The sequence below is a fragment of the Macrotis lagotis genome, chromosome X, assembly GCF_037893015.1.
Source record: "Macrotis lagotis isolate mMagLag1 chromosome X, bilby.v1.9.chrom.fasta, whole genome shotgun sequence".
NCBI classification, from domain to species: domain Eukaryota; kingdom Metazoa; phylum Chordata; class Mammalia; order Peramelemorphia; family Peramelidae; genus Macrotis; species Macrotis lagotis.
In genome coordinates, this window is record NC_133666.1 from 69,768,583 (window position 1) to 69,781,047 (window position 12,465).

Genomic DNA, 12,465 nt, shown 5'->3' on the forward strand with positions numbered 1-12,465 from the left:
AACATCACTGAAGATTCAAGGAAATAAGGATTAGAACAAATTATATTTTGTGGGAGATTTGCTCTATAGTTTGAATGAGCATTCAGATGTTTTTAACAAATGCTTTTTATTCTAAAATTTTGTTTATTTTAGGCAACAGGGTTAAGTGACTTGACCAAAAGTAATACAGATAGGCAATTAAGTGTGTGAGTCTGGATTTGAACTCAGGTCCTTCTGACTCCAGGGCTGGTGCTCTATCCACTGCGCCTCCTAGCTGCTCCTGTTAAATGCCTTTTCAGTAATGATACACGTGAAGAGATTTTTTTATCCCGGAAGCTGTCCAGAGAAGATATAATAACCAATAATAATAACTAACATTGACATGACCCTTTGCAATTGTTATCACATTTGATTTTTACAATAATCCTGGGAGCTTTGAACATAAACTCTTTTTGACTCCTGACCTAGTAATCTATCTACTATACTACACTATCTAGTTGGAGATTTGTGAACCAGCCATTGATGGAGTGACTGCTTTGAAAAGAATTTTCAAAAAGTTCCCAATAAAGGTTGCAATCCTACTACATGTATAATTTATTTACTGTATCATTCACTGCAAAGAAGTCAGAGCTGCTAATTCTTAAAAGTACTTGGATATCAGTGAGTGGTTGGGTGGGGGGGAGACACTCAGTGGTGCAGTGGATAGAATGCCAAGTCTAGAGACAGGAACACTTCCTCTCATGAGTTTAAATTTGACCTCAGACACTTTGTAGCAGTGTGACCTGGGCAAATCACTTAGTCCTGTTTGCCTCATCTGTAAAAAGAATTGGAAAAGAAATGGCAACCAGTATCTTTGCCAAGAATACCGCAAATGGGGTCACGTAGAGTCAGACACAACTGAATAGCAAAAAATGAATTGGGATGTGATCATGAAACTCCAGTGTACTGCATAGAAGCTCAGTAGCTCTCTCATGCCTAAATATTTGAGAGAGAAGTTATGTAGTTTATTTTACTAAAAGCTTTCCAAATATGACCACTCTTAGGTTATCTCTTTAAGGAGATGAGTATATTTTAAACACTATATGAGAAAGTAGCTGCTCTTTAGATGGAATCTATGCTATTGAGAGAATATTTTGGAAGCAGATGTGTGTTGTAACTACCAAATCATGATTTTCACTTTAAATGTGCATTTTATATTTTTAATATGGATTCAAAATCTCACTATGTTTTAACTGGCAAGACAACATTTTCTAGGAAAGTATGTAAAAATGTGTAAAGAATTCCTTGGAGAAGGGTACGGTATGTGGTCAGGGAATGACTGCAACAGGAAGTACTTGGGCTGAATTTCTTTAAATGGTTCAAGATCTAATGTCAGGTCTCCATCATTTCTATTATATTTTCTCTAAGAGAGTATAACATTTTCCAAATATCTGATGGAAATCAGAATTCCATGGGACAAGCCTAAGGAGGTAACTTGGACTCATAAATCAATAGTGCCCAAGTCATTGTCATTCAGTTTTTGGAAGAGTAGTTAAGAAATGCCTCATGCATATTTCCCTAAGTAGAGAGCAGAACTCTCAATAATGAGCTGGGGGGGAAGAAATGGACTAAAAAAGGAAAAAATAAGTAGAAAAAGAAGAGCACTTCTCTGGGAGATATTTTTGTGCTTATTCAGTGACCCTTGAGGTCCCTCACAGCTTTTAGTTGCAAGTGAAATTGATCTTCCAAAGCTAAATGGGCCTTTAGAAAAACAAGACACTGGGTTATAGCTAAACCACCTGGAACTGTGGTAGCCAATACACTTGTAATTACTGAAATTCAGGATTATATGGGGGCAGTTTTGTACCTGGATTTATAACCTCAGCGGACTATAAGAGATCCCTTCTGGGGTTTATTATAATACTGATAATATTTGTTTATAGGAAAGGGTGAGTTTTATAGTAGAAAGCAATGTAGAAATTGTATGATTTTTTTCCCTCTTGAGGCAATTTTAAGTGGAAGTGTTCAAAATTGAATAATTGCCATTTCCATTTCTCTCTTGAGCATCACAGAACTGTAGAAAAGGAGAACTGTCTGCCTCAGGAAGCAATGTTTGCCCCTAAATGGACATGCTCACTTAAATGGATTAAGTATGGCCCTAAGGAACAGTTTTATTTCATAGATTTCTTCTTTTTAGCAGCTGAGGTTCCTTCCAGCTCTTCTGTCATGGGACCTGGTGATTTCTATTTTAAGTAGATCCAGATGATTATTTCTGATGCAGTTGATTTTACATGTAGACAAGAGCCAGATGATATCCCTCTCAGATTTCAGATGCTATTATTCTTTGACTTATTTAAGAACTTCTTAAATAATCCTTGGAAAATAAGTCATCTTTATATTCAATCCACCTGAAATAGTAGAAGTCTGTAGTCAGGATTTGAACCATTGGGTTATAATCCTTTTTAAGGAAACCTGTTGGAACAGTTCTGGGTCCTATTGTGATGTGCTTCAAGGTATCTCAGTGTTGATTATGTTCTTAGAAATTATTATATCATCCAATAGTCAATACGTTGGAATTCTCCTGTAGCTTGGGAGCAGGTCAGAACCAATAGGGTAAGAGCATCCATCTTAGTGGATTTCGGGCAAATATTTCTGCAATGTATGCTAGAGGCTATTACTATTCATATGTGAGTTGGCTGGCTCCTATAGGTTGAGATGTGAGAGTGTGTGTGTGTTTACATATGTGTGTGTGTATATATGTATATACACACACACATGTTGAGTGATTTTGAAATTCAGTGTTTTTTTCTTTTCTGTTACATTACTTTAAATGAGAAGATACAAAATTGAGAAAAATCTGATTCATACTTCTCATGAATAACTCATGTCATTAATGAAGCTGGGGAAGAGTAGAACTTGCTGTCTTTAGATTTTGATGTTTGTCTTCTAAAGAAAGGGACTTGTTCACTCAAGAGCTATAATGCATATTGTAGAAAAGTTTTACTTCATGTGTTACGTCATTTAGCTGCTGAGGTCCCACACAGCTCTAAGATGCTCTGGTTTTATAAATGAATGGGTCCTTAGAATATGCATCATCTTCTACCAGGTTTGCCTAGAAAAAGGAGAGACTGGTCATCATCAGATGATTTTATTTTTTACGTTTGGGATTGATCCACTCCTACCTTAAATAGAAGACAGCAATTTTCATGGAATTTTCTGTTGTTTGTATTTGATGACTGGGCATACCCCACCTAACCCTGGGTTGTCATTCTATGACTCATTGATCTGAGCTTTCCAGAGCTTAATGAGTCATTCAGTATTCTGCAATCCAAAATTACTGAAGCTTTTGATAAAGTCAGAAGCAGTAGATTGGTACACTTTGAAGTGAAACATAGAAGAACTTTCATGGGGCATGTTATTGAAATTATTCTTTATGTAAGCATTGGGATTATAGCAGGTGCTTAAAAGTAACCATTGTGAAATTAATGTTTTCTTCCTCTTTAGCAATTTAAAGAAACTTGGGTTACAACATGAAGGAAATTCCATTTATTCTTCTTTAATGAAAAATATCACATGTCATAGAGGTCTCAAAAACTAGAATTCACTGCTTCAGAATGGTAGGTATTTCTCTTTAAATTGTCTTTAAAATTTACATGTTCACTCAATATAACTGGCTGTAGTCTAAAGGAAAAGTGTGTTTCATGTATTCAGTCTTTTTTTTTGCTACTGAAGTCTAAGTTTCTATAATTTGATGACTGAGCAGTGTGTCCCAGAGTTGACTGGGCTCTTAGAACCTGTGTCAAACTTCCTTATCATGTCTGTGAAGAAACAAGTGAGATTATGGTGGTCATGGGTTGGCTACATAGTAGGGGGATCAGTAGAACAAGATTGAGTGTTTATTAAAAACAAAAATATCTCTGTATTTATTTGAAGGCCGGTTGATGTCCCTCACAGATCTATAGTGTTATTTTCTCAGTTTTTACAGATGTTCTTGAGATGAATGGATTCTTAGAAAATATTTAACCAGTTGATAGGCAATGTATTTAGAATTTCTGGATCGGAGCAGTGGAAATTTCTCAGTCATCCTTCAAATTGAAACATGACAGAACATTTGTGGGTCATATTGTAAAGTGATTGTTTTTGTATGGATTAGACCTTCTAGCATAAGGATATACTTTCCCATTTTGAAATTTTATTGTTTTCCTTGCTTTTTAGGCAATTTAAAGGAGCACACTGTAAATGAACTGTGAAAATAGCATTCAGAAAAGGATAGGAATCTCAGGGAGATAAAGTAGTTTTGAAAGATGTTTTGCCCTATGTGGACATATTCATACAAAATATCCAAGAGAACATATTGGCTGTAATAATTTTTATTTCGTGTATTCTATTCTCTTTTTAGCTACCTGAAAAACTTTATTTCCGGGACACTTTGAACAACTATCCCAGATTTGAATGGGTCCAATGTACATAACATCTTCTTCCATTAGTGACACATAGGGACAAATTAGAATGGCATGAGTATGGGTTGTGTTTCTGGTTTTGGAGGTCAGAGGCCCCGACCATATATAGATTAAGATTAATTTTACATGGCTCTGACAGCCAATAATGAAAGTCCCTGCTTTGTCATGCTCTCCTTCTGTCACTCACTGTAAATGGCTTCCTAGAGCTGAATGGTCCCTTAAGAAAATGTTCCACCATCTGGTAACACATAGAACTAGAATTGTAACTTAGGATCATGATAGAAACAATAGTGTGGAATTTCTTGGTGGAACATGGAAAACTCAAGTGGGGAAATATTACTGGGGAGCTTACTATTCATGGAGTTTCACCCAAGAGCAGAAGCTTAGACATTAGTATTGGAAAAATTCTTTGGTTTTTCTAAGGCAATATAACGAAATACAAAGAGCAAAATTAAGAGAATTCCAGCTCTCAAAAGGGTCCCTAGAAGCTCTGAAATACTTGAATTCCGTGACTGAACAATATGTCCTCATATTGAACAAACTCTTTAGAATCCACATCATCATTGTCCTTCATCACATATAAGAGGGAATAAATGAGCCTTGGGTAGGCATGACATGCAGTTCTGCATGAGATGCATTTTTGATTATGATATTTTGGTGACTTCTGTCACAAGGAGGGCAATATTACTCTTTTTTGAGTTACTTTTCTACTAATGTCTCTGAACTCTGAGATGCTGTCATTCTTTGACTCATTAAACATTCTCCCAGAGCTACATGAACCCTTAGGAAATAAGCTACATTTGGTAGCCAGTATACTTGGAAATGCTGAGGATCTGGAACAGATAAGCAACAATATTATTATTTCTGTTATTGTTATTATCATTATTAATGTAACATGAGAGAACTCTTGTGGGACTCATCATTGAGGTATTACTGTTCCTCTTTGAGATGGAACCTGTAGCAGAATGATATACATTATCATTGTGAAATTCTGTGGTTTTTCTTTCATTTTGAGTAATTTATAGAGACATTAAATACAAAATTATGAGAATCCAATTCAAACTTGTCTTATGAAAAAAACTTCGAACCGAATAACATTGTTGAAAACTAGATTGGGTAACTCAGGAGGTGCAGGGTCTTTTCCCCAGATGAATATGATTACTCAAAGACTATCAGAAAAGTTTTGTTCCTAAAAGGGCATCTTCACAAAAGGACTACATGACAATGTATTGTTTTCATTCTGCAGTTTAGCTTCCGAGGTCCCCTTTCAACTCTTTTATATGTTGATTCTGTTAGTATTTGATTAATATATCTTAGAGTTGAATGAAGCCCTTAGAACACATATTACTGGCACATAAAGGCATGTGAAACTTGGACAAGTGATCCTCTTTAAGTATTTGGGGGCAGATATTTTGGTGGATATCGGTGCCCCTTCCAGCTCTGAGATGCTATCATTTTTTTCTTATTGACTATGGTCTCTCAGAGATGAATGGATCCTTAGAAAATATTCTACCATCTAGAAACCAGTAGCTCTGAAAGTACTGAACACAGGATCAGGTCAGTTAGTGGCAATTGGATGGGTATCCTTAACGATGGAACATGAGAGGATGATTTTGCATCAAATTATCATGGTGATTATTTGATTATTCTTTATGTCCAGGTTGACTTATTTCAGAACATTAAATATTTTTCTCGTGAAATTCTATGACTTTATTGCTCCTTAGATCCCTTATGCAGGTGACAAAATTGGAAGAATATCATTCAAGCTTTTTTTTTTCAAGAAAAAGTCTTTTTTGACTCTCACATTCTTTGGAAGAATAAAATTAAATAGGGCTAGAAGAAGGCCATTATCAAGAAGTTGTCAAGTTCTGCCCTGGTTTTCCCAATGACCTCATTGTTCAGACACAGAAAAAATGTTGTTTGTATTTTTTTTTTATCCAATGCTGAAGTCACTTAATTTTATTGAAAGGTTGATAGTCCACATGAGGCTCTTTCTCCAGTCTTAAAGACTTGTTGATTCCCTGTGGACAGTTGTCTCTGGAGCTTCTCAGATCCCACTCAATGTTTAAAGACCCACTGTACTGTGACTCTTGGTACAATGTAATGTGTCTTAGACACCATGGAATCAATTTCATCTTCTTCCATCAACTGTATTTTGAGAGGATTGTGTACGGCCCAGTGGGTCCTATTGACAGGAGAATGAATAAATCCAAGGAATATCATTTTATATGCTTAAAGAGATGTAGCATTTTCCCTTTCATGTCAGTGGTATTGTTATAAGACTTCATTTTTTTGCTATGTGCATATAGAGTTAGAGGCCATACTGAGCAAGGAATTGCTCATCTAAAACCCAATTTTCTGGAAATTCCTCTGGTACAAAAAAATCATTTGACCAACCTTTCAAGTTCTTCGGTAAAATAAAATTGACTATTAAAAGAAAGGCATAAAGGAAGCATGTTGTGCTTTGAGTTTCCTAGTTACTTCATTGTCAGAACCTTGAGGAAATGTATTGCATATATCTGCTCTTTTTTCTGGGGTCGAACTCATTTAATCTCTTTAAAAATTTGATTCCATGATACTTTCGAATGTTGTCAAGCTGTAGATTCTATATCAGGGTATTCAATCTTAAAGAGTTGTTGATTTCCTATGGAGGACCACATTTGAGCTTCTTAGGTCCAACTGTACAGTCTGAGGACAGATTGTGTATAAGTTTGAACAGTCTGTCTCAGACTGTAGTGGGTCCTTCATATCCACAAATTCTTCCCTCCATAGTATATGAGACCCAGAAAGATTGTGCTGGCTGGCTGTGAATGTGGATACTGGGGGATTGAACTGAAAGGAGGAAAAGATGTATATTTTCAATGCATATCATTTTGTATGTTTTAGGGAACCAAATGTTTTTGACAGCTTCTATGTGACATACATCTTTCATCAATTTATAGTGGGTCTGTAGACGAAAAGATCATCCTGAACAATGATATCCTGAACTGCTGTCCTCTATTATGATTCTTGAAGCTCGGTGTTCTCGTCACAGTCACAAAGGTGAGTGAGTACCTTTCTGATTGATTCATGAAAGATTTTGGAGCATATTGTGGAAAAAGTTTGTATTCCTTTATAGATGAGTCCCTGTAGCAGAGGGACATATGTGCCTGTTGTAAAAATGTATTGTTCATCTCCTCGTTTTGGAAATTTCAGTGAGACTTTGGAACAAAAAAAGTGAAATCTCTATTTCAAGCTTGTTTTAAGAAAAAAACATGAAACTTTCTTGTTCTTTGAAAGAATTACATTGAATAGATCCTAGAAAAAGGCAATTTTCAAGATGTAGGCATATCCTTCTCTGGTTTTCCCAATTTCTTCACTTTTGAGCCACATGATGAAACAAGCATATATTTGCTTGTTTCAAATGCAGAACTCAATTGTTTTTTTGCCTGGAAAGTCTTGTTCCTTCTAATTGAGTCACGAAAGACAATTTCTACAACATATTATCTATCTAGGTAATTTCTGTCTTTTATAGAAATGCATCTACAGTAGAGGGACATACATATTTTGTAAAAGTTATTGTTCACGTCTCTGGCAATTCGATAGAGAAGAGGATATAAAATAGAAAAGGATCTACTTTGAGCCAGATTAAGTCAATTAAGAGAAAAAAACATTTAAACTTAAAAGGTCTTTGGAAGAATAAAGTTGAATGTGGGAAGAAAGATAGTTTTCATAAAGTAGACATATTCTGCCATGGGTTTCCCAATTGCCTCTTTGTTCATGGATATGAAGCAATGAATTGTATGTATTTGCCTTTTTTCTGGCACTGAAGTCATTTAGTCTCTTTAAAAATCTGATTCCATGACATTTTCCAATGGATGTTCTCAGAATGTTATAAATCTTGAGATTCTATGTAAGGGTCTTTCTTCAGTGTTAAATAGATGATTTCCTCTGGATTACCACATTTGAACTCTTAAGCTACGACTGTATAGGCTGAAGATAAGCTTGTGTAAATTGTTTTACTGTAAGTCTCAGACTGTAGTATGTCCTGAGAATCAACATCATCGTCTTCCCTCTGCTGTATATGGGAACACGGGAGATTGTGCTGACCACAATTGTGGATGCTGGTGGATCAAACAATTCCCAATGCAGATCATTTTGCATGCTTTAGGAAACTAAATATTGTCTGTGTCAGCTCACACATGAATTATATCTTTCATTAATTTACAGTGGGCCTGTCAAGGCAGAAAAAATTCTGAACAACATTCTTGGAATGTTTGAAGGTTGGAGTTCTCATCACAGTCAAGAAGGTGAGAACACTTGTTTCATTCATTCATGAAAGATTTGGGGGCATATTGTCTAAGGAATATGTTCCTTTATAGCTGGACTCCCATAGGAGAGGGACATACATGCCTATTGTAAATCATCTCTGGAATTCCAAAATGTAAAACTCTCATTCAAGCTTCTTTTAACATAAAACGTTAAACTCCCATGTTGTTTGGAAGAATAAAATTGAGCAGAGCTAGCAAATAACTGTTTCTGTGATGCTCTGGGCTTCCCAATTTCCTCACTATTGAGACACATGAAGGAATGTTGCATGGCATGTATGTGCTCTTTTGTCCACTGCTGCACTCATTTAATTTCATTGAAAATAACTTCTGAATGAAAGTAACTTCTGAATGAAAATTCTCATATTGTGATGCACCCTGATACTCTTCAGTCTTAAAAGACTTATGATTTCCTCTGGAGGGTTGCCTTGTGAGCTTTTCAGGTCCCACTTGATGAAGACCCATTGTGCTGTGACTTTTTGTGCAGTGTGTCTCAGGCATCAAATGGGCCCTTGGAACTAACTTCATCTTCTTTTACTGGTATTTTTGGTTGAAAGAGGAGACAGTGACAGGAATGACTGTGCAGTCCTACTGGATCTTAGGGTAAGGAGAATCATGTGACTATCTGAGGAAAATCATTTTCTGTGCTTTAAGAGACAAAGTATTGTCTCTCTCAGGTCAGAGATGTTTTATTTTTTTCATCTTTTTCCAGTGTGCTTCAAGAGAGTCAGGTCATCCTGAACATAACTTTCCTCTCATCAGATTCCCAATGTTCTGGAAATTCCTGAAGCTTGGATCTCAAGCAAATTTCATAGGATGTGTTTCCTTCTGTGTTGGTCATGGAAGAGAATTTGTGTGTCCTAATGTCGGTCTTCTTGATTCCTGTTCTTTTGTAGACATATCCCTCAATAGAGGGATTGATAATGCATTTAGTAAAATTTTATTGTTCATTTTGTCTCTGAGACTATTCCATGAAGAAGTAAGTAACATAGGAAAGGGGATATATATATATCACACCTGTTACAAAATAAAGAAAAATAATAAACATTTGATGTTTCAGGTTCTCAGAAGAGACTTGACTGTGTGGCAAGCAAAAGGTCTGTTTTCATGGAGTAGATATGTTCTACCTTGGGTTTCCCAATTATCTCCGTATTAAGGGACATGAGGAAATGAGTTCCATTTATATGCTCTTTTTTCTTTTATGCTGAACTCATAAATCTGTCTAAAAATCTGATTGAGTGATATTTTGGAATGAATGTTGTCAGAATGTTATCAACCTAGAGATTCTATTTGAGGGCCTTTCTTTATTCTTGATAGTTGTTGATTTCTTCTGGATGTCCACATTTGAGCTTCTCAGGTACCACTGTGCAGTGTGAAGAAACATTGTTTGTATAAACCTACAAGCAGTGTGTCTCAGACTGTATTGTGTCCTTAGTATGAGCATCATCATCTTCTCTCCAGTGCATGTGGGAGCAAGAGGAGATACTGCTGACTATGGTTGTGGATGCTGTTGTGTCAAACTGAAGTCTCAATGCACATCATTTTGCCTGTTTTATGAAAATAAATATTGCATCTAATATTGTGCCTCTCAAATCGTATATGACTTATGTCTTTGATCAATTTATACTGGATCTGTTACCCTATATTATCGGGAATTTTTGAAGCTTGAATTTCTCATCTCAGTCGAGTGGGTGAGTGTTCTTTTGATACATTCATGAAATATCAAGGGTCATATTTTGTAAGAGATTTAATGGGCCGCATTTGACATTTCAAGATCTTAGAAGAGAATTGGCTGACAAGAAAGAGTCTTTTTTCATGGAGTAAATATGTTCTACCTTGGGTTTCCCAATTACATCAGCATTCTGTGATATGAGGAAATGAGATACATGTATAAGCTCTTTTGTCTTGTGTGCTGAACTCATCAAATCTGTCTAAAAGTCTGATTCCATGATATTTTGGAATGGATGTTGTCAGAGTATTTTCAACACAGATTCTATGTGAGGGTCTTTCTTCAGTCTCAATAATAGTCAATTGCTTCTGGATAGTTGCATTTGAGCTACTCAGGTACCCCTGTACAGTTCGCCAATTTATTGTTTCTGTAAATCTTCAAGCAGTATGTCTCAGACTGAACTGGGTCCTTAGTATGAGCATCATAATTTTCCCTCCAGTGTATATACGGGAACAAGAGAGAAACTGCTAAGCATAATCATGGATTCTGGTGGTTCAAACCGAATTCTCAATCAACATCATTTTGCCTGTTAAATGAACATTAATATTGCATCTAATATTGTGTCTGTCAAATCGGACATGACTTATGTCTTTAATCAGTTTAAAGTAGATCTGTTACTATATACTATTGGTAATTTTTGAATCTCAGAGTGCTCCTCTCAGTCAAGCGAGTGATTATACTTCTAATTTACTTATGAAACATCGGGGGACATTTTGTGAGAGATTTGATGGGCGCCATTCGATATTTCAAGATCTTACAAGAGAATTAACTGACAAGAAAAGAGTGTTTTCATGCAGTGGGTATGTTCTACCTTGGGTTTCCCAATTACCTCAGTGTTCAGGGAAATGTGGAAATGAATTTCATTTAGATGTATTTTCTTTTTGTGCTGTACTCCTTAAATCTTTCTAAAAATCTTATTCTGTGATGTTTTGAAATAGATGCTATCAGAATGTTATCCACCCAGAGATACAGTTTGAGGGTCTTTTCTTCTGTCAATGATAGTTGTCCATTTCTCCTGGCTGATCGCATTTGAGCTGCTTAGGTACCCCTGTGCAGTTTGCCGATACATTGTTTGTATAAATATTCAGACAGTGTGTCTCAGACTGTACTGGGTCCTTCGTATGAGCATCCTCATCTTCCCTCCAGTGTATATGGGAAGAAGAGAGAAACTGCTGAGCATAGTCATGTATTCTGCTGGTTCAAACTGAATTCTCAAAGCTCATCATTTCACCTGTTTTAGAAAAAGAAATATTGTGTCTGTCAAATCCTACATAACTTATGTCTTCTATCATTGTATAGTGGATCTGTTCCCCTATACCCTCTGGAATTTTTGAAGCTTGGAGTGCTCATCTCAGTCAAGTGGGTTAGTGTTCTTCTGATGTATTCATGATATGTTGGGGGCCATATTTTGTAAGAGATTTGATGGGCCCCATTTGACATTTCAAGATCCTAGAAGAGAATTGACTTGGGCAAGAGAGTGTCTTTTTTCATGGAGTAGCTATGTTCTGCCTTGGGTTTCCCAATTGCTTCAGTGTTCAGGGACATGCAGAAATGAATTGCATGTGTATGCTCTTTTTTCTTGTGTGCTGAATTCAATAAATCTGTCTAAAAGTCTGATTCCATGTTATTTCAGAATGGATTTTGTCAGAATGTTATCAACACAGATTCTATTTGAGGGTGTTACTTCGGTCTTGATAGCTGTTGATTTCTTCTGGATGGTTGCTTTTGAGCTACTCAGGTACCCCTTTGCAGCTTGCTGATGCATTGTTAGTATAAATTTTCAAACAGTGTGTCTCAAACTGTACTGGGTCCTTAGTATGAGCATCATCAGCTTTCCTCTGGTGTATGTGGGAACGAGAGAAACTGCTGAACATAATTGTGGATACTGGTAAGTCAAACTGAATTCCTAATGTATATCATTTTGCCTGTTTTATGAAACCAAATGTATGAGTCAACTTGTACATGATTTATGTCTGATCAATTTACAGTGGATATGGTGCCCTATCATCTT

General features: G+C 36.2%; 1 long non-coding RNA gene across 2 annotated transcripts; it reads left to right on the forward strand.

Moving 5' to 3' along the window:
* Nucleotides 1-3,480: 3,480 nt before the first annotated feature.
* LOC141502376 (uncharacterized) lies at nucleotides 3,481-9,636 on the forward strand. 2 transcript variants are annotated; one of them, XR_012472504.1, is made up of 5 exons: nucleotides 3,481-3,575; nucleotides 7,305-7,460; nucleotides 8,628-8,707; nucleotides 9,283-9,328; nucleotides 9,438-9,636. It is a non-coding gene; the product is annotated as an uncharacterized LOC141502376 (long non-coding RNA). The 2 variants fall into 2 exon arrangements; XR_012472505.1 differs by having other exon boundaries at nucleotides 7,361-7,460.
* The last annotated feature ends 2,829 nt before the right edge of the window (nucleotides 9,637-12,465 follow it).